At 44.2% G+C, this 27218-nt stretch overlaps 2 pseudogenes across 2 annotated transcripts; one reads left to right on the top strand and one right to left on the bottom strand.

Moving 5' to 3' along the window:
- Window positions 1-2184: 2184 nt before the first annotated feature.
- On the top strand, window positions 2185-26920 carry LOC308628312 (mitochondrial nicotinamide adenine dinucleotide transporter SLC25A51-like; annotated as a pseudogene). The gene is made up of 4 exons: window positions 2185-2308; window positions 15218-15461; window positions 23334-23947; window positions 26622-26920. The product of its transcript is annotated as a mitochondrial nicotinamide adenine dinucleotide transporter SLC25A51-like (transcript).
- On the bottom strand, window positions 25047-26034 carry LOC308628986 (PDZ and LIM domain protein 1-like; annotated as a pseudogene). Its single transcript has one exon. The product of its transcript is annotated as a PDZ and LIM domain protein 1-like (transcript).
- Window positions 26921-27218: the final 298 nt, after the last annotated feature.

Below are 27218 nucleotides of genomic sequence, written 5' to 3'. Positions count from 1 at the left end.
CCGAATGAGCGGGCCCGGCACTTGGAATGGCTTCCATGGTCCGCACAGAGGGGAAGGGAACCAGCTCTGCGTTAGACGGCTGGGTTCCAACACCAGCTCCCCCATTAGAGGCCCCCGGGGCCTGGAGCATTCATATCACTTCTCTGTGCTTCCATTTCCTCATCTGTAAAGTGGGAGCGATGACAGTGTTTCTGCGTGGGAGTGAGTCGAGGATCTGGAGTTAGTCAATGGAACGGGCTTAGAGCACTACCGGGCCCTGGGAAGCACCCCACGCATGTCAGCAGATGATGCAAAGGAAGGAAGCAGGCACAGAGCATCCTGTGGGCAGGACAGATGCATGTTGCTCAGAGGTGATGTGGGAGCCATCCCTGGACATGGAGCTACTGGCCTCTGTACTCTGTGTGGAAAGATGCTGTGTGGAATGACTTGGGGCAGAAGGTGAGCAGAGAGAGCACAGCCACAGGCAGGCCGGTGGGGCCCTGGGACAGTGGGCAAGGTAGGCACAGTCCAGGGCCACAGAACTTAAAGGGCCCGCAAGGATGGTTTCCTGAGCTGATGAGAAGAATCAGCTGGGCACTCAGCTAAGAGGTGGTTTGCTGAGCCTGTGCCCACAAACCACAGAAACGTGCACATGTGCACGCCGATAGCAGACACACACAGACATGGCCACAGTCAGGCACACCCCTGCTCTCCTCCCTGCAGCCCAAGAGCAGAAGGAGGCCACTGGAATGGCTGATGTGTTCCCCTGGGATGAGGACAAGGGACCAGTGCCCTCCCCAAGAACCTCTCAGATCTGCATAGACTGGGACAGAGGTGCAACTCCACATCTGCTGAAAGGCCACTCCTGCCATCTAGGGGCCCATTTTCCCACATGAAATACCTGATTTCTGCCATCCCAGGTGGCCATAGGATGCAAGCCTCCCCACCACCCACCTGGGCCTGGGCCCTGCAGTTTAGAAAACGGGAATATGGTCACTGCTTTCCTGACCCTTAGGGGACCAGAGTCATGGAAACAAAAATGAAACTTTTGTTCACCTGCTGGTTGTGATGTTATTTTTTTAGAATCCTCATATGTCTGAAAAACCTAATGCTCAGGAAACAGGGAAGGATTTGCAAATGTAACAGTCAGCAGGCAGGCCTCAGACTGACCTTGTTCTTGCTGATTCTGCTCCGGCTGGTGCTCGATGGTGTTGCATGCATCAGGTGGTCAGACTCCAAGAGGGACTGTCAGAGAGGGGTGTCCCAGACACTGGACCCAGGTGACTCCTGCCTGAGCAAGTGACTCTGGCCACTCTGCCTGGGAGAGGAGGGAACACAGGGCTGGTCCTGAGATCTGCTCTCTCCACTACCTGCCCTGTTCATCTTAGCCTCTCATTTTGACAGAAAATGAGGAAGGCAGGGAAAGACCCATGGATGGAACCAGCAGAGATTTGGTAGGGGCAGACTCGGGCCTTTCACACTCTCCTCTTGCCAATTCACAGGTGTTGAACCAGTTTGGATGCTGAGGCAGCTGATGGTGGCTGCATGGCTGGCTCCCTCCTCCCAGAAGGGGGATCCATGCCCCTCCTGGGGCCTCAGGTTCAGGCTCCCACGCTGAGGGAGGCCGTGGGTCCCCAGATGCTGCCCCCCACCTGGGTTTGGCTGACCCCGGGGAGATTCTGCACCTTCTGGCTTCCCCTGGAAATTTCTGCCCAGCAGGACTCCCCTCTGCTGCCACCCTGGCCTTAGCCCTCATGTCCACAAGGAAAGGACCTGGACTCAGAGAGAAATCTGGATTTTGGATGCAGCCCCTGCTGGGCCTGCTGGGTCCATTTCTGAGCTCTCAGACCTCAGCCTTCTCCTCCTCCTTCTCTGAGTCGTGAGCCCAGGGACAGTCTGAGAGTGGGACAGAGAGCTGGCAGGGCAAGGAGTCTGAAGAACCAGCATTTTCCAGATGCTGCTCATCAGATGCTGACTTCAAAGGCTGGCTGGGCCACCCGCTGGCTGTGTGCCCTTGGGCAAGTTTAACTAACCTCATTGTACCTTTATTCTCCTCCCCAGAAGGGTGATAATAAGAGAACTGACTCCACTGATGTGCTGGGGGGTCTCTACTGATCTCCATGCAAAGACCCTGGGCAACACCGGGGGCTCTGGGTGAGCTTTACTCCTCATTGCACCTTGCTGCCAGTAGGGACTTGGGGCAGGATGACTTCTCAGAGCTTGGCCACAGTTGTACAGCTTGTGAGGTCAAATGAGGTAAAGGTCAAGTACCTTCTTCAACAGCCACCCAGCCGGGCAAGTGTTATTCCTCCAGACTCTCCAAGTCAGAGTACTTTTTTTTTTTTTTTTTTTTCTGCGGTATGTGGGCCTCTCATTGTTGTGGCCTCTCCCGTTGCGGAGCACAGGCTCCGGACGCGCAGGCTCAGCGGCCATGGCTCACGGGCCCAGCCGCTCCGCGGCATGCGGGATCCTCCCAGACCGGGGCACGAACCCATGTCCCCTGCATCGGCAGGCGGACTCTCAACCACTGCGCCACCAGGGAAGCCCAGAGTACTTTTGATGTAACCAGTGGGTCCATTTCCCAAGTGAGAATCACCAGGCAAAGTTATTGGTGTGCTTGTTCAGGTTTGTTTTAATTACACGAAACAAAATATGTGAATGTATTTGAAGTACAATTACGTTGTAATCGAGTTATAATCACCTGGACATGAAGTGACGCCCACCTTCAAACCGAAGTTACCTTCTAAGCCCATCTCTCTCATTAAAAGGGGAGAAGGTCATTGCAGGTGGCACAGGATGGAGCAGGGGACCTTGCCAGTGTCTGTCTTTGGCCCAAACGGTGACTTTGGGTTTGAGGACCTCTCTGGAAGGGTTTCATGACCAGATCGTCCTGGAGATGTTATCACAGGTTTTGGTCTTTGAAATATTTCTCTTGCTGGACCACGACTTTCATTCTCTGCCCTCTTCCATTCCCATTGTCTTCAGAGCTCATTTGCTGGTTGTCCACAGGGTCTTACAGAGTAATTATTTTCCAGTGGCTCACCTCCCTGGAGAGCTTATGCTCACCTCCTACCATTCTTTTCTGGAATCTGCTTTTTTGCATGAGCCATGGTGATCTTTTCAAAAGGTTCCTTACTGGTTTGTCTTTTTTTCATAATCTGATAAGATCTTAATCCCTTTTTGTATTTTGTGGTGACATTTTTGAGCTTCTACTAAATCCATTGTTGATCCCCTGCTATTATTGTCCATTTATGGAATTTACCAAAAGAAAAAAATGGTCACTGTAGGCTCTCCTGAGACTTCAAACAAAGTTGGCCCAGGTCTGTGAGCCAACAGCCACCCAATCTTACCGTCTCCATCTGCAGCTTTCCAGTGAGAGGCCTTCCAGGTTTAAGGTGAAGCTTTGGTGTTTTTGGCTCTAATGTGATCAAATACATCTGAGCTCTAGGCACTTCCCCCTGAAGACTCATGTTCTCGTGTCCTCTCATATTTCTCCATGAGTGAGAGACCTCATTTAGTTCACTTACTGATGTTTCCATCCTTTCTTCTCCATGTCTTGGTGATTAGGGAGTGTCACTAAGTAGTTGTCATCCAAGGTCCAAGGCGTGGCCAGGGGAACAAGACACCCTGAAGAGGGCATGGACCTGCTGTATTGAGCTTCACACTGAGGCGCCGCCTGCTGCCCTACTCATCCCCATGGCTTCTCATCTTCTTGAAGCAGCCGTTCTCACCCTGGCTACCCAGGCCTCCCAGCACCCTGGTCACCCCAGGTGGACTCAACAGCAGAGTCACATTTGTAGGGTGTTGGGAAGAAATGTGTTAGAAGGAGTGTAAAGGCTGGAGAGAATCTCTGTGCCCAGACTTCTCTCTGCCTTGTCCCAGGGTCTGGCATGAGCCTTTTATCTCCTCTTAATGACTGCCTGGCCACAGGCAGCTCCTGCTCTGATTGGGTCTCACTGAGACCTTTGCACCCATTCCTTCCTCTGTGACTCATCCACAGACATCTCCCTGGATCTGCTTGCTCTCTAAGTCCGTGCCGCCGAATGAAACATCCCGACAATGTTCCTTGTTTCTTCCACCTGGGCCTGTCTCTCACTCCATCCCACCTGCCCACTGTTTCCTATGGAGTCAGGAAATGTCCCATGCTTTAGAGGTAAAAAACAATTGGACTCAGAGAGGATGGCCTTCTCAAGATCACATGGAGTTAGTGCGGTAAGCCCTTGAAACCAGGGCTCAATAACACAGGGGGCTTTCTCCCAGGGATTCCTATTGTCCAAGAGTACTCCCAGTGAGCTGGGATGAGCACGGGGCTTGAGGAGGGCTGTCTAACGCTGCCACCTAAGCCACACCCAGTGCCCATGGCCTGAAGCTTCCGTGGTGATGGTAAACAAACGTCACCTACTGCCTCTTCCATTACTGACATGTCCCCTCTCATCCTGGTCCATGTTGAATGTCCAGATATGAGCAACAGAACCAAGGGAGAATGGAGCCTTGAGGTTACAGGGCAGACCCGGGGTGGTGGCACTGGAGTCAGAACAGGAGCTGGGGCCTCTGAGTTCTGGGGCTTCAAACCTTGGGAGCAGAACAGCAGTGCCCAGGGGAACCAAGTTTATACCGGGAAAGAAGAATACAGGCATGGTTTGGAGAACCCTGATGTTCCTGTGGCCTGGGCATGCAGAGCTAGGACTGGCTGGAGGAAAGACAGGGAGCTAGAAGGTTGTCTGAGAACAAGGCAGACACCTGGATCAGTGTGGGGTCTTCCCAGGCATGGGGGCCCAAACACTGTTGCAGGGATAGTGCCAAGGGGACTCAAACATGGGGTGGGGGTAGGAAAGGTGCATTTTATCATTTTCCAAAACCCAAGTGACAAATTCCCATGCTTTTAAGATGCAAATAGCTCTTCGTGGCACACAAAGAACTTCCTCTTTTCCCCCAACTGTCTGCTTTTAGACTAAAGTATTGTTAGTAATTTGATCTTTTCCTATTAAAAAAAAAAAACTCCTTCAGCTCTCTTTTCATCTCATCCTTTACCCCTAATATTTCTTCCCTAGTCTCAAATATCTCTACATTTGCCTCTTTTAGTATTAATTGCTTCATAAACTCTGTAATTTGAAAGTATTTGGTCATATTTTCTTGCCTTGTGGCAACATTTTTTTTTAAAAAATGATTTTCCTGTCTTCCTTTTTCAGGTCTTATTAAATTTTGGGGTCAACCTTTTGTGATAACTCATATTTGAATGAATTGAGTTTACCTGTGCTAAATTTTTTTAAAATTTCATGTGGGCTGTGTCTCAGGTTCTAATATACTTCACTGTAATTCAAGGTTTTGTGTGTGGTTTCCATGTGAAGGAAAATGAAATATATAGTATATATGAGAGGTCTTATAATATATATAGTAAGCTACAGTGACTAATGAGTCAAACTGTGTGCCCACCTCTCAGATTAAGAAAGAAACCACCATTATCCTTGAGATCCTCTGTGCCCCCACACATCATAGCTCCCTCACATGTAGGGTAACCACTATCTAGAACTTTATGTTTATTAATCATTTGCTTTGCTTTGTAGTTTTGCTACATTTTTTGGTATATTCACAGAATTCATTAACTGTGTTTGCATGTCCTAGAACATTACATATCAATGATTTTAGTCTGTATGTCTGTCTTAGGTAGTTAGTTCAATAATGCTGCATAACAAACCATCCCAAATCCCAGTGGGATGCCACAATGAACAAAGTAAATTTATTCAATGGCTGTGTAACTGAGAGGTCAGGGGGCTCATCTGGGCTGGGGTTCAGGATCCAGGCTGTGTCCAGAGTTGGTCCACATGTCTCTGATCTATTTGAATCTATGGCTCCTCAAGGCAAGCTCTTTGGGTGGCACAAGAGAACAAGACCAAACATGCAAGGTCATTTTAGCTTATGTTTGTGTCATATCCACTAATTACATTGGACAAAGCAAGACATATTGCATAATAAAAAGTCAAATAATGTCAAAATTACATTGAGGAATTATGCCATATTGGAATATGTAGATGTATTTATTCCTTTTCATTGATGTATTGCTCTCTTAACATTTCAGTAGTTTCTAGATTTTGCTAATGAAGATAATGCTGTTTTGAACAATCTTGCAAATGTATCCAAATGTGTCCAAATAAGGCAGGTGTGCAAGAATTGCTATGGATTATGTGACTATTTAGCATAACTATCCAAAAATTTGAAGTAAAATAAGAAGATGATTGTGTGACATTTAATTAAGCCTCTTCGTAGGTCATCTGACTCTCATGGAATGAAACTTTGTTGACTTACTTTTGCAGTTGGTTAGGGCTCTAATGTTAAAGGTGAACTTTGTAGAAAACTGGTTAGGTGTATTGATTTTTAAAATATTTAATAAAGGAGATAATAACACAAAGCGTTAAAATATTATTGCCTTGTAGGCCAGTAATCAATTTGGTATAGAATTTAGCAATTTTATTTCAGCAGTTCTTTTTCAATAGATTATATAAATACTAGTTCTCATGTCCTTGTTGAATTAATTTTGCATTATGCTGCTTCCTTCATTAATGGGTTAAATAACATTATGACATATACTTACCATTTATTTATATGAGAATTGTTTTTAGCAATTTGAGAATGACCCTTTATATATCTAGGAACAGAATTGCTGGTTCACAGGAAAGATCCACATTTAATTTTACACCCCCAACCCCAGAGTAACAGACCTTGCTAATAGTGACAGGCAGCTAGCTGTAGGCCTGTTCACAAGAATAAGCTGACTCCCTTTTCTCCATCAAGCAAACTACTTCCCACAAATATCACTGTCTCTGGAGCCTCATGGGGCTCTCTCCTCTGCTGCTGGGTGCCAAGTGGAGGGAAGTACCTACAGGACCTGTGTACCCCATGCCCCATCTTACAAGGAAGCGGTTTGGTTTTACAGCTCAGGATGCCTCCCTCGTCTTGGAGGGATACACCTTGCAAGCTCCTGCATCCTTGAGCATCTTCAGTGCTCAGTTCTACAGTTTTGGCTCCTCTTCCACTTATTCTATGGTTCAGCATTTCCATTTGAAAATGGAAGAGTAGGTGGATCAGAGCCCTTGGCTGGTATCTTCAGTGACAAGGCACAGAGTCACACCTGTGGGCTGGCTGTTGTTTGGGGTGGGGTGGGGTGAATGGAAGAGGTTTCTGATTCACTTGTGTGCTTTCTGCCTTTGACATTCCCCAGTCCACTTGCCACAGGCTGCTGCATTCCTCTCCACTCCCGTGCCCCAAGACCTGCCCTGTGTTGTCCTCTTCCTTAGATTTTTAGTTCACTTCTATTCCATCTTGTCTTATCCTGTTCTTTTCCCATTCTATTCTATCCAAGACACATCAGCAAATATTTAGAGGGCATTAACCAAACTCCAGTTGTGAGTGAGCTCTGAGTCCTGCCCTCAGCAACCTCCCACTCCCTGGAGGTGATGTGGCCTTCCATTCCTGCTCCATGCCTCCAACACAACCCATATCCAGCCTTCCCTCAGGCTCAGCTCCATTGGACCCTCACCACCTCAAACACCATCCATGGCTCCTTTGCCTTTAGTCAGAGTATAAACCAGCCCTAAAATTCTTGCTGTTGGCAAAGGATGCTTGAAGCCAGAAGTTTGATCAATAAGATCATGATTCCTAATCTCCATCTGGTCATTAATCCTTCTGCCCTTAGTCCCCTTCCACCTATATGGCCATACTGGCTCTCTGAGCACTGAACATCGTGCCAACTTGTATCCAAGAATCTGTGCAGAAAATGGAACTAGAGATGTGATAGTAGGAAGGAGGATTCTTTAGTAGTTCTCATTCTTTTCCTGGTTGAAAATGTAGGACATTCCAGCTTGGATTTTGATCACCCAGCAAACATCCAGGTACCATTCCTCTTACAGTTGGTATGGTGTTCAAGTTGGCATAATAATATCAAGTTCAATGAAATATTAAGAAGATATATATTTTAAAAAGTATTAAAACTATAAAGTGGGGTCTTCCTCCATCTTGGCTGCTCAATGGTGGCATAAAAGAGACTTTGGATTAATGTATAGATTTAGAATCATAGATGAGGATCCTTACCTACACACTAATGGCTCCCAGATTTCTACTTCCAGCCCTGACTTCTCTCTTAATCCTACTTGAGCCAACTGTCGACTTGAGAGCTCCACTTGGTTGTCAAATATGTATCTCACATTTTTCAGTTTATCCTTCATCAAGTTACTAGATGTCAATGGACATCAGTTTTCTCATTCAAAAATGAGACCCACAGAACCACCTACATCATAGGGTTAGAGGGACAAATGAGGAAATGCCTGTAACATACTTACAAAGGGGCTAAGCACATAATAAATGTTTATGGCAGTCTGGGTCCAATCAGACAGAAACCACAGAATGATTTAAATAAGGGAAGTTTAATATAGGAACTTCCTTTATTTAATAAGGGAAGAGAGAATAATTAAGCTATGATAAATGATAAGATGAAAGAAAACTCTATAGGGTAGAGCTGAGGGACTGTACCCAAGGAAGGACACACCCACACCAGTGACCAGTTACTGCCAGAACCAGCATGAGAAGTCCCTTCTTCCTGCAACGCTCATCCAGCACCCTCTATTAATAAACCTAACATTGTGCTTCCTATATGAGAATTGCTGAAATGAATCCCAACCACTATCACACAGCAGGTATGGAAGTGTGAATTGGGAACTGAGAGGCAATATATTGATAACTGGCAAAAGGCTCAATAAATATTCACTTTCTGATGTGGGATATTAATTTTAAGGGGAAGGACAATATCTTATTCTGTATCTCTGCCAACGAATGATAGCTGCCTTCATATTGCCACTCCTGGCCCACAACTGAGTACTGGCTCAAAGCTTCCAGGTTCTTAAGAGTCTGCCAGTTGAGCATCAATGAGGATAGAGCTCAAATCCATCACAGCTGATGGCAACAATGCAAAGTGAGAGTTAGAAACCCCCTCAGACACAACTGAGTAGGCAAAGACATGAAACTTTAAGGTCGCGAGACAAGAAGGGGTCCACAACACCAGAGCTTCCAGAATGTTCCAGTTGTGGTCGACAAGTCACCTCATACTCTTACTCTTATGGGGCCTTAGGTGGATGGACAAGCCTTTGACCTGGCCCAGAGCATCCTTATTATTTTGTAGAGCAAATGACATTCAAAATATTTTATTAGCTCTGATGACAGTCCATTTAGGACTTAATTATGCAATTATCAATTTTTTTTACCGGTGTTTATTTGAAATATCAACTTTTATTCATTTATGATTTATTTAGAAAATATTTTATTACCTCCCACCCATAAGATACCATCCCTGGAGCTATGGGTATAACAATAAATTAAGATAGACAACAGACTTGCCCGGTAAGCAACAGAGATTTTCCCTTCTTAAAAAGAATTGGCTTCTTTCACCTTAATACATGCACATATAAACAATAAATCATCATTGACCCATCAGCAAATACTCAGTGTGTAACACTCCGTGCTGCTGGAAGAGACATAGAGATAATGTTTTGTTCTTGTCCTTAAGGATTCACAACCATCTTGAGAAGGTAAGAAGAGAGACATAATGCATAGGCAGAAAAAAGGAAATGTTCTCAGTAGTCACATATAATTTTTAAAATCTGAGACTAGAAAAGATGAGGTCACAAAAGAATGAAATGTAAGTTTTTCCAAAACATGACTACAACCTTAATTTACATCTGAAATAATTCCACAATTACACGCTGGGTGTCTGGGATGTTCTCTACACCGTACTGAGGAGAGAGGAGAAACCAATCTGAGCCAGGCACTGTAGAGAGGGAAACCAGAGAGAAAGACTCTCACCATGCCTCTTAGCACTTCTTTACCTCTTGTCCTTAAAATTAAAGTTCCCGAATTATTCACAAGTGATAGGACATTATAACAAGCTTCTTTCATGTCTTGAGCTGAAATATAGTGGCTTCAGTATAAAACCATCCCTTTTATTAAATTTCATAGTGTTAAAAAGTATAGTTAGAGCAAACCCCACTTATGTGTGCTTCTACTAAATTGGATTTTTTGGGTATCAGAAGTCTATTTTCTCAATTTGAAACAAATGAGGTACCATGAAATGAAACTTATTCAGAAATAATATGGGTCTTTCCCATAGTGGATAGTGACAAACAAACACTGTTCTAAGTCTTCTAGTATCAGCCTAAACAGACAGCGGCTTAGAACAGTGATATGGCTACAGGGCAAAACTCAAAGAAAGTGAAAGAATGTAAATTACAGTCAGACCGTGCAGAGAGTGGAAAAATGAGAACTACAATCTGACCTCCCCTTCTTTTTTTCTCCTTATTCTAAAGGAAGAAGAATTTCATACTTTTCAATAAAATAAAGCAAGTCAACCATTCCAACTTTCCAAGGTTGAGATGTATCTTATCAGTGTTTTACCATAAGAAATATCAATTCCTAAGAAAATCAGCAGGATTTTCTGGTGACACAGTAGTTAAGAATCTGCCTGCCAATGCAGGGGACATGGGTTCGAGCCCTGGTCCAGGAAGGCCCCACATGCCGTGGAGCAACTAAGCCCACAACTAAGTAGTTGTGCACCACATGTGCTGAGCCTGTGCTCTAGAGCCTGCAAGCCACAACTACTGAAGACCACGCCTAGAACCCGTGCTCCACAACAAGAGAAGCCACCGCAATGAGAAGCCTGTGCACCACAATGAAGAGTAGACCCCGTTCACTGCAACTAGAGAAAGCCCACTCACAACAACGAAGATCCAATGTAGCCATAAATAAATAAATAAATAAATTAATTAAAAAAAAGAGAATTAGCAATATAAGTGAAAATTAGTCTCACTTAATTCGCTATGAAAAGGTATACACACAGAAAACTGGATTAAGTGTCAAGACTGTGGTCAATAAATTGTTGCAACAAATGACCAATGCAGCAATCATTCATGGACCTAAGGGTTCGCAGAATAAGGGGTAGCCAGCGCTTTCCTCCCACCCTCCAGGTAGACAGTGTAGGAGAAGACTTCTGTGGCTCAGCTCACAGAGAAGAAAATGGCTTCTGCGGGGACTGGAAATGAGGAAAGAGGTACAGAGTTGCTATTTTCTGAAACAAAGCCCCTTAGATATTTGACACATCATTCTTTGGTTCCAAGTGAATGTATAACTGATTTTTTTAAATTAAATAAAAAAAACCTCTTTCTTGACTATCACTCAGCTCAGGCCCCACCTGCCGGCTCCCTTTTAAGACTATCCCACCAGCAAGGTCTTCTAGTTCTTCCTAGAACTGGAACTTCCCAGAACTGCAGTGGGTGTTCTCTTGGCTGGTCTTAGCTTTGGACTCTGGAGGCCTAGGAACCTCTGGGCTCTCTCAGCCTCACTTTCTTCTGCAGTTTCCAGTTTCCATACCTGAGACCCTGTGGCCCACCTCCCACTGTTGGAGTAGAATTGACTGCGCTCTGAATCCACCCGGGGATTTGCATCAAGCCACACCACCTGGCCAGCTCTCTTCCAGAGTGTGGGGGGATCCCAAATCCGACTCCCTGCCAGGAAAATTCTTTGTTGACTGGCTTTGTTTCAAAGACTCCCAAAAGCTCTGCCAAACTTTCCTTTGATTGACCCGGGGGCTGGGGCACTCCCATTGTCTTCCCTTCTGTGCCTGTTGGGGATAAGACTCTCATCGTGGTTTGACAGCTCTCCTAGCCTTTTGCAGCTCCCATATCATTTTCTTTTCATACAGTTGTGTCCTCTAATCAAAATCCTTGCAAGTTTAGTCTGTTCTTGGCATCTGCTTCTCACAGGAGCTGGAGAACAGAGACCCCCCAACCCCCTGTTCTCTCAATCAGTGCTGCCCAGTGTCCTGGTTGAGAGTCACCAACCACAGAGCCACATCTCTCCCCTTCCCAAGGCCAGGCCCCCACATTAGGGCTGAACTTCTCTACCTCCCTGCACATAACATCTACACGTCTGGACTATCATTTTTGATGACAAAATAAGATTTGGGGTGACCAGCATCTTGGCAGGGGTGGACCAGGCAATGGAGGCTTGTTTTCCATCACTATGGAAACCCCAGGCATTCAGCTTTGGAAGGTGTTTTAAAATGGCAGGACAATACTACCAAAAGCATTCTACAGATTCAATGAAATTTCCTATCAAAATACTGATAACATTTTTCACAGAACTAGCACAAATAGTTTTAAAATTTGTATGGAAACACAAAAGACCTTGAATTGCCAAAACAATCTTAAGAAGAACAGAGCTGGAGGTACCACACTCCCTGACTTCGGACTCTACTACAAAGCTACAATAATCAAAATAGTATGGTACTGGCACAAAAACAGACACATAGATCAATGGAACAGAATAGAGAGCTCTGATAAGCCCAATTTATTGTCAATTAATCTATGACAAAGGAGGCAAGAATATATAATGGAGAAAAGATAGTTTCTTCTAGTGGCACTGGAAAAACTGGACAGCTAAATGCAAAAGAATGAAATTAGAACATTCTCTAACACCATATACAAATATAAACTCAAAATGGATTAAAGATCTAAATGTAAGATGGGACAATAAAACCCATAGAGGAAATCATAGGCAGAACACTGTTTGCAATAAATCATAGCAATATTTTCTTGGATCTGCCTCCTAAGGCAAGGGAAACAAAAGCAAAAATAAACAAATGGGACATAATTAAACAAAATCTTTTACACAGCAAAGGATACCATCGACAAAACAAAAAGACAACCTACTGAATGGGAAAAAATGTTTGCAAATGATATGACTGTTAAGGGGTTAATATCTAAAATATATAAACAGTTCATACAATTCAACATCAAAAAAAAACAAACACCCAATTAAAAATGGTCAGAAGACGTGAATAGACATTTTTCCAAAGAAGGCATACATATGGCCAACAGGCACATGAAAAGATGTTCAACATCACTAATCATCAGAGAAATGCAAATTAAAACTACAGTGCGATATCACCTCACACCTGTCAGAAGGGCTATGATCAAAAAGAACACAAATAACAAACGTTGGGGAGGATGTGGAGAAAAGGGAACCCTTGTACACTTTTGGTGGGAATGTAAATTGGTGCAGCCACTATGGAAAACAGTATGGAAGTTTCTCAAAAAATTAAAAGTAGAACTACCACAGATCTGGCAATTGCACTCCTGGGTATATATATCCTTAAAAAACTGAAAACACTAATTTGAAAAGATACATGCACCCCAATGTTCATAACAGCAGTATTTACAATTGCCAAGATATAAAAGTAACCTAAGTATCCATCAATAGATGAATGGATAAAGAAGATGGGATATATATATGTATATATATGTGTATATATATACATATATATATGTATATATATGTATATGTATATATACATATACATATACATATATACATATATATGTGTGTATACACACACACACACACACACACAAAGGAATACTACTCAGTCATAAAAAAGAATGAAATGTTGCCATTTGCAGCAACAAGAATGGACTTAGAGGGCATTATGCTTATTTCAAAGTCAGACAGAGAAAGACAAATATTGTATGATATCATTTATATGTGGAATCTAAAAAATAAAACAAACTAGTGAATATAACAATAAAGAAACAGACTCAGAGATATAGAGAACAAACTAGTGGTTACCAGTGGGGAGAAGAAAGGGAGGAGGGGCAACATAAGAGTAGGGGATTAAGAGGTATAAACTATTATGTATAAAATAAGCTACAAGGATATATTGTAAAACACAGGGAATATAACCAATATTTTACAATAACTATAAATGGAGTATAATCTTTAAAAATTGTAAGTCACTATGTTGTACACCTGAGACTTCTATAACATTTTGAAATAACTATACTTCAACAAATAAGAAAGAAAGAGAGGAGGAGAGAAGGAGAGAAGGAGAGAAAAAGAAAGAAGGAAAGAAAGAAAGGAAAGAAAGAAAGAAAGAAAGAAAGAAAGAAAAAAGAAAAGAAAAGAAAAGAAAAGAAAAGAAAGGAAAACTGCCAGCCAGACACTCAAGGGGCAGGATCAGAAGAGAAGGAGCAGGGTAAATTTTCCACCCCACCCCCAGTGTTTCTGGGCAGCCCTAGTGCTGGGTTCTTCAGCTGTCCATCATCCTGGAAGCAGCTGGTCCAGGTGGTGTCCTGACTCTCTGAGAGCTCCAGGTTCAAGGGCTTGTGGGCTTCAACATGATGGTGTGAAGTGAGAATGTCACCATTTTTGAGCCCCAATCATTTTTCTTTGGCTCACTTGACATATCCGGACACTGGACAGATGGAGGTGGAATGGGGTGAGAGCAAGGCAAGAGCTAGAAGAAAGGATTATGACTGGTTGGGTCCCTCCAGGGCAGCAACTAGAAGCATTTCACAGTTAGGAATGGGGGGCTGGGCTGTAGGGATGTCATGAGGGTCCCATTGTGACACACTCCTTGCCCAGTGAAGTGGGGATTGGCTAAGAAAATGGAAGGGGGGGCATAAATCAGAGGTTGGTTGCCAGGACCTGAGCCCAACAGGGAGACGGGCTCAGAGAGATGGCACTCCTGACTTCTTTGACCCCTTCACACCTCCTCTAATGAGAACTCTGACTTCCTCCCCTCTCTCTCTCCTCAGTAGGGCTCAGGGCAGGTGCCCGCTGACACTTCTGAGCCCAGCAGAAGAAGATCACAGGCTTCTCTCACTGCAGGTCAGTGGCAGGGTGGGGCTGGCTGTACCATGCTAATGAGACCTGCCGAGAGGAGCCCGATGCAGGGGCTGCATTGAGGATGCCCCAGCCATCCCACGTCCTCCTCCTGTTTCCACTTGTGGCCCACCCACCTCCAGCTTCTCTCCTTGTTTGAGTCCTGCTCTTAGGTTTCCTTAAACCCCTCCCCCCTGCCTCCAGGCTCCCCTTTGACTTTCCTGGTGATCTGTCCCTGCATGTCCGTGCCAGCCTGGGGTCATCAGGCCTGCTTCAAAATGAGAGAAACCTGGTGGAGATGGTTCCTTGAATGTCCTGGACCACAGTGCAGGTGAGAAATGCACCCTATCAGAGCAAAAAAGAATGGTCTCATAACAGCGTCATTTTGAAGATGGGGCTCAGAGTACACATGTTCCTTAAATTCAGTCTATGAGAGCCCCACAAAGATCACACTCCTTGCAAATTCTAGCAGACAGTTTGCCGCAGTTTGGGAGAGAGGCCTCAAAAGCATGACCACATCTCCTGGCCCCCATAACAGCTTCCAAGATTGCACCACAGCTCCTCAGTTGGCAGGATGGCAGGTTTATGGGCTTCTTCTACCTGGAGACCTTCACTTCCATCACTGGGGCCCACCTGGGGAATCCCCAAGAACCACTCTGCAAAGGTACAATCAAATGCCCACTCTGCACCTCTGAAATCATTCACGAACAAAACATGTATAAATTGACCTGTCTTCTGTGTGTGGCTTCCTATGTGGCAGATATTGAAGATAAAAGGCAAAAGTAAGACTCTGTTCCTTTCCTTTAGGGGCTCGCCGTTCATTGGATGAGCCAGAGAAGAAACAATAATTGACTCTAATCAGAGACAGAGTGTGGCCACAGTGGGGGAGAGGAGTGAGCACACAGGTAGGGAGTCCAGAGAAGAGGGCTGGCACAGACCACTGAAATCAGTGCAGCCTTCCTGGGAGAGACATGAGCTTTGGAGGAAGAATGAGATTTTTAAGGGGTGTGGGAAGAAGAGCGTTCCAGGGAGAGGTATTGTGTGGCCAATGCCCTTCTTCCTTGGTCCCCTTCATCTCTGCAGCCATTCCCTTCTCAACTCTCTCCTTGCTCAGCACAGCCACAGTGACTCTTCCAATCACAGTGCTCAAAACTCCCACTTCTTCAAAGAACATCATGGTTGGTGACTCTGCTTCTTCTGACTCGACCTCCCTTCTTTGCTCTTTCCTGTCTCTTGTGCTCTTCCCACCTACCCAACCTCCACACTCCCAAGACAGCAGGTAGAAAATTACACCCCTGAATCCCACCTTTGCTTGTGTATGACTTGAATATTTTCTGAGTCAACATGGTGAACATATTTATCAAAATTTGCTACGAGAGATTAAGTCTAAAGCAGACTCTGTTCCTTAGGATGTAAATTCACTTACAAGGAGAAAGGAAAGGGACAACTGCCCACTCTTTTGGCTGCTGAGTGTCCTTATGCACCCTTCAACATATGTTAGAACTTACATAAAACAATGTAACTGTGTATTTCCACCAAAAAAATACAGCTTTCTTCTGTATATCTGAAGACATTTTCACCCTCTCTCCAAAATAAGGAAATTCACAGTTCCAACAGTCATTATATACATTGCTGACTATATTAATTATTCTTCAGAATTCATCATGGTTCCACTGAATATTCTGTTACCTGAAAACTACATTATAAAATTAAATTCCAAGCCAAAGCAATTTTGAGAAAGAAAAAACAGAGCTGGAGGAGTCAGACTCCCTGACTTCAGACTATACTACAAAGGTACAGTCAACAAAACAGTATGGTACTGGCAGAAAAACAGAAATATAGATTAATGGAACAGGATAGAAAGCCCAGAAATGAACTCATTCACCTATGGTCAATGAATCTACTGCAAAGGAGGTAAGACTACACAATGGAGAAAAGACAGGCTCTGCAATAAATGGTGCTGGGAAAACTGGACAGCTACATGTAAAAAAATTAAATTAGAACATTCTTTAACACCATGCACAAAAATAAACTCAAAATCAATTAAAGACGTAAATGTAAGACTGGATACTATAAAACTCTTAGAGAAAAGTATAGACAGAACTCTCTTTAACATAAATTGCAGCAATATATTTTTTGATCCATCTCCTAGCATAATGGAAATAAAAACAAATGGGACCTAATTAAACTCAAAAGCTTTTGCACAGCAAAGGAAACCATAAACAAAACTAAAAGACAACCCAAAGAATGGGAGAAAATATTTGCAAACCATGCGACTGACAAGGGATTAGTCTTCAATATTTGCAAACAGCTCATGTGGCTCAATATAAAAAATAAACCAAACAACCCGACCAAAAAATGGGCAGAAGACTGAAACAGACATTTTTCCAAAGAAGACATACTGATGGCCAACAAGCACATGAAAAGATGCTCAACATCACTAATTATTAGAGAAATGAAAATCAAAATTACAATGAGATATCAACTCACACCAATCAGAAAGGCCATCATCAAAAAGTCTACAAACAATAAATGCTGGAAAGGATGTGGAGAAAAGGGAACCCTTCTACACTTCTGGTGGAAATGTGCATTGGTTCCACCACTATGGAGAACAGTATGGAGGTTCCTTAAGAAACTAAAAATAGAGCTACTGTATGATCCAGTAATCCCACTCCTGAGCGTAAATCTGGAGAAAAACACGGTTCGAAAAGACATGCATCCCAATGTTCATTACAGTGCTGTTTACAATATCCAAGACATAGAAGCAACCTAAATGTCTGTCGATAGATCAATGGATAAAGAAGATGTGGTACATATATACAATGGAATATTACTCACCCATGAAAAAGAATGAAATAATGCCATTTGCAGCAACATGGATGGACCTGGAGATTATCATACTAAGTAAGACAGAGAAATACAAATACATGATATTGCTTATATGCGGAATCTTAAAAACAATGATACAAATGAACCTGTTTATAAAACAGAAACAGACTCACAGACTTAGAGAACAAATTTATGGTTACCAGGTTGGGGGGGAGGGATAGATTGGGAGTTTGGGATTGACATGTACACACTGCTATATTTAAAATAGATAACCAACAAGGGCCTACTGTATAGCACAGGGAACTCTGCTCAATTCTCTGTAATAACCAAAATGAGAAAGGAATTTGAAAAAGAATCGATACATGTATATGTATAACTGAATCACTCTGCTGTACACCTGAATCTAACACAACGTTGTTAATCAGCTATACTCCAATATAAAATTTAAAAAAATTTTTAATTAAAAATTAAAAAAAGAAAAAAATTAAATCTACTAATTTGTATATGTAAAACAGTGATAGGAGAGAAAAGATCAAAACGGTGAATATGTACTATCAACACATACATATTATAAGCAAAGAAAAAATATGCAAAGCTATTGTCATACTTGTTCCTAGAATTTGTCAGGGGGCCCTGATTAAAATCTGTAGCTTCTTTCTTTCACTACTTATTCTGTATTTCCCCTGCCCTCACTCAGAACCTCAATTAGTCTCAGTTCTGTATCAAGTGGAGTGATCCAAAACTATATTCCCAAAGGGTCTGAGTCCTCAATCCTGCCACCTTTTAGTTGTAGTAGTTTTCCATTAATCTTTACAATTGAGCACGGAAGCACAAAGAGGCACTCCAAGAATCCCCTGGGTTCCTAACATAGCCCTCATTGCCCCCACTGGGTAGCAGCAACCTCCCTTACCCCTTGGAAATCAGGATCAATCACACTGGACAGTACTCTCTGTTTGTTGGTTCAATGGAATAAAGAGTGTAAAATATTCGGATAGAAGTCTCATAATTGCTATGTCCTCTGATATTAATTCCTTGAAGACTAACCCTCTGAACTATCATAACTCTAATTTGCTGGGACAAAATGCAAAAATTTTGCAAACGGGTTACTAGATGTAATTGTCACAGGAGCCACACCCAATTCTATTCCTCACTCACAGAGCAATGTATTCCGGCCGTGGGGGAGACAACACCATATAATTGTCTCTGACACAAAGTATATACTGTTTAAACTGTTAAACACAGCCGAATCTCTCCCAACAGATGCCACACTGAATCTAAGCCCTTCCACCTTTACAATTAGGCCAGCCACTTCCAGGTGATGGGGTGCGTGGTAAGAGCACTTAATGTCATGGGCATGAGTCCATTGCTGAACATTCTTTGCTGTGAAATGAGCTCCTTGATTCAATACAACAATGGGTGAATTACCATGAAAGTGCATAAGGCATCCTGTGAGTCCACAGATGCTGTTGTGGCAGAAACGTTACAGGCAAAGAAGGAAAATCCTTTGTACTTCAGGGTCACCCCTGCAGTGCTAATAGCTGGCCACTTTTCTGTATTACCAACTAATTGTGCAGACCCAGATGTAAACCAGTTTCAAGTGTTTTCCTCAGTCAGTTGGTCATCAGGAACGTTTCATGAGGCCATAGGCATGGATCGAAAGAGAGCAGACAATGCAAAAGGAATTCATGTCAAAGGAGTCTGAGCCCCCTGCTCATGCAACCTACTCAGGTTTTCGCAACTTACTCAAATCTGATCTCTTACATACCATTTACATTTGATGATAAATTGCTTCTGCACATGCTCAAACTTATGGCCAAGTGTGTTCATGATGGGAAGCTCAGGACACAGGACTACCTCATGTTCTGGAGTTAGGAGTTCAGTATCTACCAAGACCCAGTAGCAAACCAGAAGCTACTCTCAAAAAGAGAATAGTTATCTCCAGAAGTGGATATTTTCTAAAAAACCCCAGAAATCAAGCTGTCGTTCTCCTGTTCATGTCTGTGAGAAGCTCCATACATCAACTGTATTTGCCACACTTTGAGTATCATTGGACCTGCTGGAGCATAAGCACCAGGTTGTAGAGCAGCTTGTACTACAGCCTGGACTTATCACAGAGCCTCATCTTTCTCTGGTTTACCTTGAAACTGGCCTTCTCATGAGCAACTCTGTAGATGAGTCAAGACAGTTTACTCACCTGTGATATATGTTGCCTCTCAATTCCAAAAAGGTCTACCAAGAGTTATGTATCTTTGTTCATGGTAGGTGGTACAAGGTGTGGAACCTGGTCTTTTGCCACAGACTACTGAAACCTTGGAAATTACACTCAGGTGACAACTCCCTGGATTTTCATTGGCTGTATGTCCCATAATGTGGTTCACATATGTCTTAATAAAGGCATCTAAAGTTCTTCTTACTGCTCATCAAATCCAATCAGCATAATTTTAATATAGTGAACAAGTGTTATGTTTTGTGGAATGTCAAGTCAATATCTCTGTAGACTATATTATGGCATATTATAGACCTGGCCCCATGGTGCTGTGAAGGTATGCGATGACCACTGATAGGTAAAAGCAACTTTCTGGTGGTCCTTGCAAGTTGATATGAAGAAAAAGGCATTAGCTGTGTCAGTAGCTATGTACAAAGTTTCAGGGGCCATGTTGATTTGCTCCAGGAACATTTTTATTTTTTTATATTTTATTATTTTTAAAAATATTTACTTATTTATTTGGCTGTGCCGGGTCTTAGTTGCGGCATGCAGGATCTTCCTTGTGGCATGTGGGATCTTTAGTTGCAGCATGTGGGTCTTTTTAGTTGTGGCATGTGAACTCTTAGTTGCGGCATGCATGCAGGATCTAGTTCCCCGACCAGGGATTGAACCCGGGCCCCCTGCATTGGGAGCACAGAGTCTTAACCACTGGACCACCAGGGAAGTCCCTCCAGTAAAATTTTTAAATCTGAGCTTGCAATCATAATTAGAGTCCCTGCCTCAGTTAATAATAACCCACAGTCAATCTCCAAAATTCATTTGAGTTCTGCACAGGCCAAACTGGTGAGTTTAAATATGATAGATATCACCATCCCTGCTTCTTTCAAGTCTTGGACTGCAACATTAATCCATAGAGTTCCCTGAGTGATGCTGTTTTTCTTCTGGTTTTCTGTTTTACTTCTTAGTAGGGAGTGGAAGTTGCAGGGTCTTTCATTTGTCAAGCTTACACACCAAAAAAGGCAAGGCACAGGCTGGGGTATACCCACTGCTGAGGAGCCAATTCTAGACTGCAGCTAAGCAGTTTTATATTCTGCAACTATATTCTGAGGGGTGGTGGTGGATGGGACAGGAAGCGTCATACCTCCTCAGAACCCAAGAGGCAGTGGCAGCCTTCAGGGAACATAGGGAAGTGAGTAGGAAATGGCCCAGAGCAGCTCTCACAGATCTCCCATCCTCTTGTTCCAGGGGGGGTCACAAGGTGTTCTGCCAAAAGTCAGATTACCTGTGATTCATACCTTTGCCTATGAGGCTTATGTTGTTATATGCAAGGTTGCTAGGGTGCCCAGGTGGAGCCATTCCCCTACATGTCCACACCCTTTGGCCTTTTACATATTCAACCAAGAATCCTTGGTGGCAAAGGCTATCACATCACATGATCTAAGTAACTTATAATGGACAATCACATTGTCCTGGACCTTCTGCTGGCCAGTTACAGTGGTGTGTGTGTGTGGTTGCCAACACTCCATGCTGCACCTGGGTTTATGACATAGTTAACTGACTTGGCCCAGATGGAGAGTCATACTAGCATAGACCCATACTAGCATAGTCCAGTGTTGCCCAAGACACGAAACAGATTCGGTCGAAGCCTCTATCAGTGCACTTATGCTATAGAATTTAGAAGAATCAGTAGTCAATGAGAAATGTACAAAAACATCTAACAATAATATCAGTGTCCACAAAGTCAATTTTGTTCTGTTGTTTCAAGTGGAGGCTATTCCTTTCTGGTATCAGTGGCTATTGGGAGGTTTCTGATGAAGATTCAATGCTGGCCAGCATATTGGAGGGTGGCAGTGGCAGTCTGGGTTAAATTGGCCAAATTTCTTGCATACAAATAGCTCAGAGTGAGATTAGGTACCTCCCTTTACCCCTGACATCCCAGGCTCTAAAGTGTTTTTTTCCCCATCAGCCAGGGTCCTTCCACAGCCAGATAATCAGAATGACCAGTTCCTGCACCTGTCACTCCATCATGTTTGAAGAATCCTTCCTGTGTCTTAACCACACCATAAACTCAGACTCATTCCAATGTGGCTCAGCAGTATATATACTTTGTACTACTCTTGAAAATTTATCTCACCCCCTGATGTGTGGTCGCAACAGGACCACCTTAGGAGTTGTGGTGGAATATGACAACCTCATATTCCTGATCATTATAGTAGGCATAATTCCCTCAATTCAACAAATATAGCCAGATGGCAAAAGAAACACCAGATTAGAGTCACCCACCCCCCGTTCTTTTTTGCTACTCTGAAACTCCAGTAGCCCAGTTTCCCAAGGGGTAAGCATGGGAGGTACAGCAAGAAGGGTTAATTATGCAGTATGGGAATCTTACAAGCAGTCTAGGTCTCCTCCATCCCCCAGCATGACCAAAATTCTATTTAAATAGGTGGTACTATTTCTAGGAATTGCTACATTTAGACTCCAAAGTGTCTTTATGAAGAGTATGCTCCACTGGGAGCTGAGCCTACTTTGTCAGTTATCTTGGTCTGTTTTTCCTTTCAGAGGGGCCCATTCCATCCTTTAAGGGCACCTGCTACCTGGCAGTACAGGTTTGACAAGCTTGTGTATTCCAATGATGTTCATCATCGAAGGATCCTTTCTCTTTGGCATCCACATGGGTCAAAAACACGGGGTTTGGGTCTTGTGCAATGAGCTGCCATAAAGTTTGTCCCCATAGAAAATGAAACTTTTTCATCCAGTTGTCCCACCACGGTGATTGCCTCAGTTCCCTCAGAGTCAGTGAAAATATAATAAGGTGAACTTGGGCGGGGGGTGGGGGGGTGTTTCCAGGCAAGCGCAGCTCCCTCCACTGAGCAGAGTTCCCTTTACCATGCACAGTTTTAAGCAGTTTTATTTGGGTATACCCCATCATCCTTTAATTAGCCAGTCTGTCTGTGAACCAGGCCCAGGTAGCCTCAGGAAACTGGGCGTAACAAAGCCTGGAAGAAGCCGGAGTGGCTGGCACAGACCCTGCGTCTGAGATAGGCATGTTTGGCCAATGAGTGGGCACTTTTTCATGTACCTGTAAGACGTCATTAATGCCTGGTTTAATTTCCTGGATATACCATTTCCGTTAGTAATGGAGGCTTGTTTGGCAATACCCACTTTGTTGGTGTTCTTATTTCTGACCCATCTCAGGATAAGGATGTCAGGGTGTAGTACCACCTGCTGTTACTTTTTTAGCTTTTCAGTGTCCACTAGAACCCAATAACAAGCACTGACAGTCTCTCAAATGGGGTATACCAGGTGGCAGTGTCAGGCACAGGTACTGCAAAGTGACATTCTCAAGTTGTTAAAAACATCATTCTCGGGAATTCCCTTGTGATCCAGTGGTTAGGACTCTGCACTTTCACAGCTGGGGCCCGGGTTCGATCCCCATTTGGGAAACTAAGACCCCACTAGCCAGGCAGCGCAGCCAAAAAAACAAAACAAACAGAAAAAACATAATTCTCTGCACCAGTGCTGGGTTGAGGGCTCCTGGGCTCCCCTACTTGTGAGTGGGCGGCCATCAGGCATGGAGTCCGGCGCCGTGGTAATGGGTTTAAAAAAATCCATCTTGAAGAAGAAAGATCTTAAGCAATATCAATTCAGAAGCTTATGAAAAGAGGCCTCCAATCCTAACGTCTTCAAAACGAGATATATCACCTCATATTGCAAATGTTGGCGAAATGAAGCATTACTTGTGTAGCTGCTGTGAGCTTTCAACAATGTAGCAGCCACATTTCCCATTCGGAAAGTCCTCTTTCCAGTGAGAGCTGTATGGAATCAAAACCCGGGATGCAGTATTTCACTTGAGGAGGGATGGATTTCGAAACTTGTATCCCCGAATCCTTCTCCCATTAATGCAGAAGACAGCTACGCTGGCACTTATGTTTTGCCTCTATGAGGATTTATCTTGCCTTCCCTGTAAGCCTATCAGTTCCCCGGAGTTTGCAACCCTGAGCCCAGCAGCAGTACTTGCGGGGTCAACAGAAGAAATTTTCACTCCGTTGGAAAGAGTTCAAACATTGCTTCAAGACCACAAGCATCACGACAAGACTTTCAAGGCACTGAAATGCCATGGAATTAGTATTTATCAAGGTTTGGTGCCCATTCTTTTCTGTAACGGATTCAGCAATGTCTTTTCTTTCTTTTTTTTGACCTTCGAGTTCCCATTAAGGAGCATCTGTCTCCACTGTAGGTATCATGGAGGTGGGTGGTATGTCCTTCTAGGCCTCTCGGCCGGTGACGAGAGGGAACCAGACAGAGCCTTTCTAATCTCTGAACGATGTTCTCAGGAAGTGAAGCTGGGGTGGGGGGTTGGGTGGGAGGCCGACGGCTGCATCCACACGGGCCTCCGGGCAGGCGTCGTGGCCTGGTGTCCGAGTCTTGGGGCAGCGTGGCTGAGGTTGAAGGACCACGTGTGTCTGTCCAACAGGGCTGCCACCATCTCGGGAGACTGAGGGCCTTGAAGGCCGGGACTCCTTTCCCTGTCCAGGCTCGCCGCTGGGAGTGAGCAACTCAGAGAACTGGATGGCAGACTCACTGCAAGGTACTGGAGGCGGGAGCAGCATCCCCTCAACTCCCCCCACCGGTGCTGCAGACTAGTGAAGGGTTGCCAGCGTGAGATCACCAACAGCTGAGTATGGGACAGGCACATTGGCCTGCTCAGAGGTTTTGTTTTGGGGGGGGCGGGTTGGGGCGGTTTTTTTGTTTGTTTGTTTTGTTTTTTTTTGTGATACGCGGGCCTCTCACTACTGTGGCCTCTCCCGTTGCGGAGCACAGGCTCCGGACGCGCAGGCTCAGTGGCCATGGCTCACGGGCCTAGCCGCTCCACGGCATGCGGGATCTTCCCGGTCCGGGGCACGAACCCGTGTCCGCTGCATCGGCAGGCGGACTTTCAACCACTGCGCCACCAGAGAAGCCCTTTTGTTTGTTTTTGAAGTCTATTAATTGATTGAGTAAAAATGAAATCATTGTCAGACATTAAATTCAGTTTGGTTCAAATTTGGCTGATGTTCATTTGCAGCAGAGATGAATGGAGGTGAAGAGAAGACACAGTGACGCTGGCAAGGGGGCACCGAACAAAACCATTCTCAACCGTTCTCTGCTGATTATAAAAGCGGGCATCATGCAGCCAGCGTGAGTCAGCTAGCAAAGGGAGACGTGACGTTTAATGAGCAGGGATAAAACCAAAGTAATTAACAACTTTCAAGAAAAGAGAGGCCAGAGCTTTTAGAGGACAAGATGCAGAAGGGGCTCGTTGGAGAACAATGTTGGGTGCAGAGCTGCCAGCTCACTTGGGGAACACAGTGATCACGTCATAGGAGCCCTCGGGTGGAGTGACCCACTCCCGGGTATGCTTTTCACAGTAGATCTGATCCTCCACAAAGAAATGGACTTTCTGTTTCAGGTTGGTGCCACAGTTGGTGCCACATTCGGTGCACACATAACACTCAGGGTGGTGGGGATGGTCCCGCAGCTTCATAAAACACGCCAGCAATGCCAATGCCACATTTATCACACATGAGCAACTTCTGGGCATTTCCAACCCATGCAGCCACTTTGGTGACTGGAGCCTTAACACTTCTGAATCCTGATGGCTTGTTGGGATCCCCTTTCTCCTCAGACTCCAGGATTTCCTGCAAAACCAGGAATGAAGAGGACTGTTTCAGAGCCTCATTTAACTCCTGTTTCTCTGAAGAAGACTTCAGAATCTTTGTCAATGACGAGTCCGCTTGGAAGCTGAGAATGGTCTAAGGTTCTGCCATTCGTCTCCTGCTCTCTGGCTGCCTTCTTTGACTCCAAGGCGTTGTTGAAGTTGGAGATGTTTTCAGAGGAGTAGAGGTCAGCTGGGTTGTTGTACTGGTTTGTGATGACCCTGGGGGCAGAGCTGGAGGCAGGTGAGATGGTAAAGGGCATGGTACTTTTGTTGTGGGTGCTTCCTATGTGTAGGACCTCTTGGGGTTCAGAGACCAAATTCATCTTGTATAGGTGATGTTTTCCTCCCTCTGTCACCAGAGCAGACAGATTTTCTTTCAGATCTGGCTACTATGAGAGTCATCTTGTCTGTGCAGCCCTTGATTTTGTTCTGAGCTTCCAAGTGCATCATATTGCTGGTATTTTCCCTATCAATGCCTGTGATTACACACAGAATTAGTTATAGCAGCCTTGCTTCTGGGAGTGACCCAGGAACTAGCGAGAGGCTGCTTGAAATCCTTGTCCCCCACAAGGTGGAAGCTCCAGGGTCCCTGGCCCTGGAGGACTATTTGCAGTGTGGTCATGGCATGGCGATGGTGGGCGGCAACCCGAGGGGACAGATGCGGCAGGACACAGAGTGATGCATTGTGCTCCCCGGCAGCTGTCCTGTTAGGAGGTTTTGAATGCTGAAGAATGGCGATCAGCAGTGCAGAGTTTTAAAGCTAGCAGCAGCAGCAGTAACCCAGCCAGCCCAAGAAGAGGTTATGCTGCAGCAGGAGCAGAATTTGAAGCCCTGAGGACCAGTGGCCGCTGTCAGCTTGGACTCTGAATCTAGGCTTCAACATCTGATGTAGAAACACTCTCATCTTGTGCTGAGTATCAGAGAGGACATTCTTACCAATGAGAGAGTGAAGAAATTGATTTGGCAAGCTTCTTCTGAGACAGGCACTTTTGGTGTCATTAATGAGTTTCCTAGTATTGTCTCTTAACCAAAAGGAGCTTTTGTACACTAAATATTGTATGAATTTGTTATATTGGGTGAGGGTCTGAGTTCTTTGAACTGGAAACTTCTTGAAATTAATACCTCCATGCAATTACTATAAACATACCGTAATAAATGGTCTTTGTTATTGGTTCTTAAAAAAACAAAAAAGGAGTATCTGCTTACTACTATGACTCACAGGGCTCATTTGGTCATGACTTTGTCTGTGGAGGTCTATTGGGTGCCATGTTGGGAATCTTGTTATCCCAGTTAATGTTGTAAAAACTCCCACGTAGTCTCAGATTGGTGGGAAACTTCAATCTTTCCCCAAGGTTTTCCAAAAAGTCTGGCTATAACAGGACAGAAAACTGACAAGTCTTTTCAGAAGTGCCCACCTGAATTACCACTGGTCCCTCATCTCTTGGGGCATAATTAATGTGACTTACAAGTTCTTGTTAAAGATTATATCAAAGAAATCAGTTAAATGACATTTATCAACTGAATAGACCTAAGAAGAATGCAGTTTTGCTTCGTTACTAATTAGCCAAATACAAGTTGGTGTCATAAGACTGGGGCACATGAGTACGGGCATAGCTGCTTTCCTTAAGCACAAACAAATTCAGAATAAAAGGCTTCAGTAGGGGAAAAAAAAACTATTCTCATACAAATAGATGATGAGCGTATGTCAAAGTTTTATTTAACTGCTTAATTAAGGAAGCAGAAGAGTGATAAAACTAATTTCATGAGGATATGAGAAACTGGGATTTATATAGAGGAAAAATTGCC

This window comes from Mesoplodon bidens (genome assembly GCF_964165515.1).
Source record: "Mesoplodon bidens genome assembly, chromosome: 15".
Taxonomy (NCBI): Eukaryota; Metazoa; Chordata; class Mammalia; order Artiodactyla; family Ziphiidae; genus Mesoplodon; species Mesoplodon bidens.
Note: the sequence above shows the minus strand (reverse complement) of the source record. Positions and strands in the feature narration are given on the sequence as shown.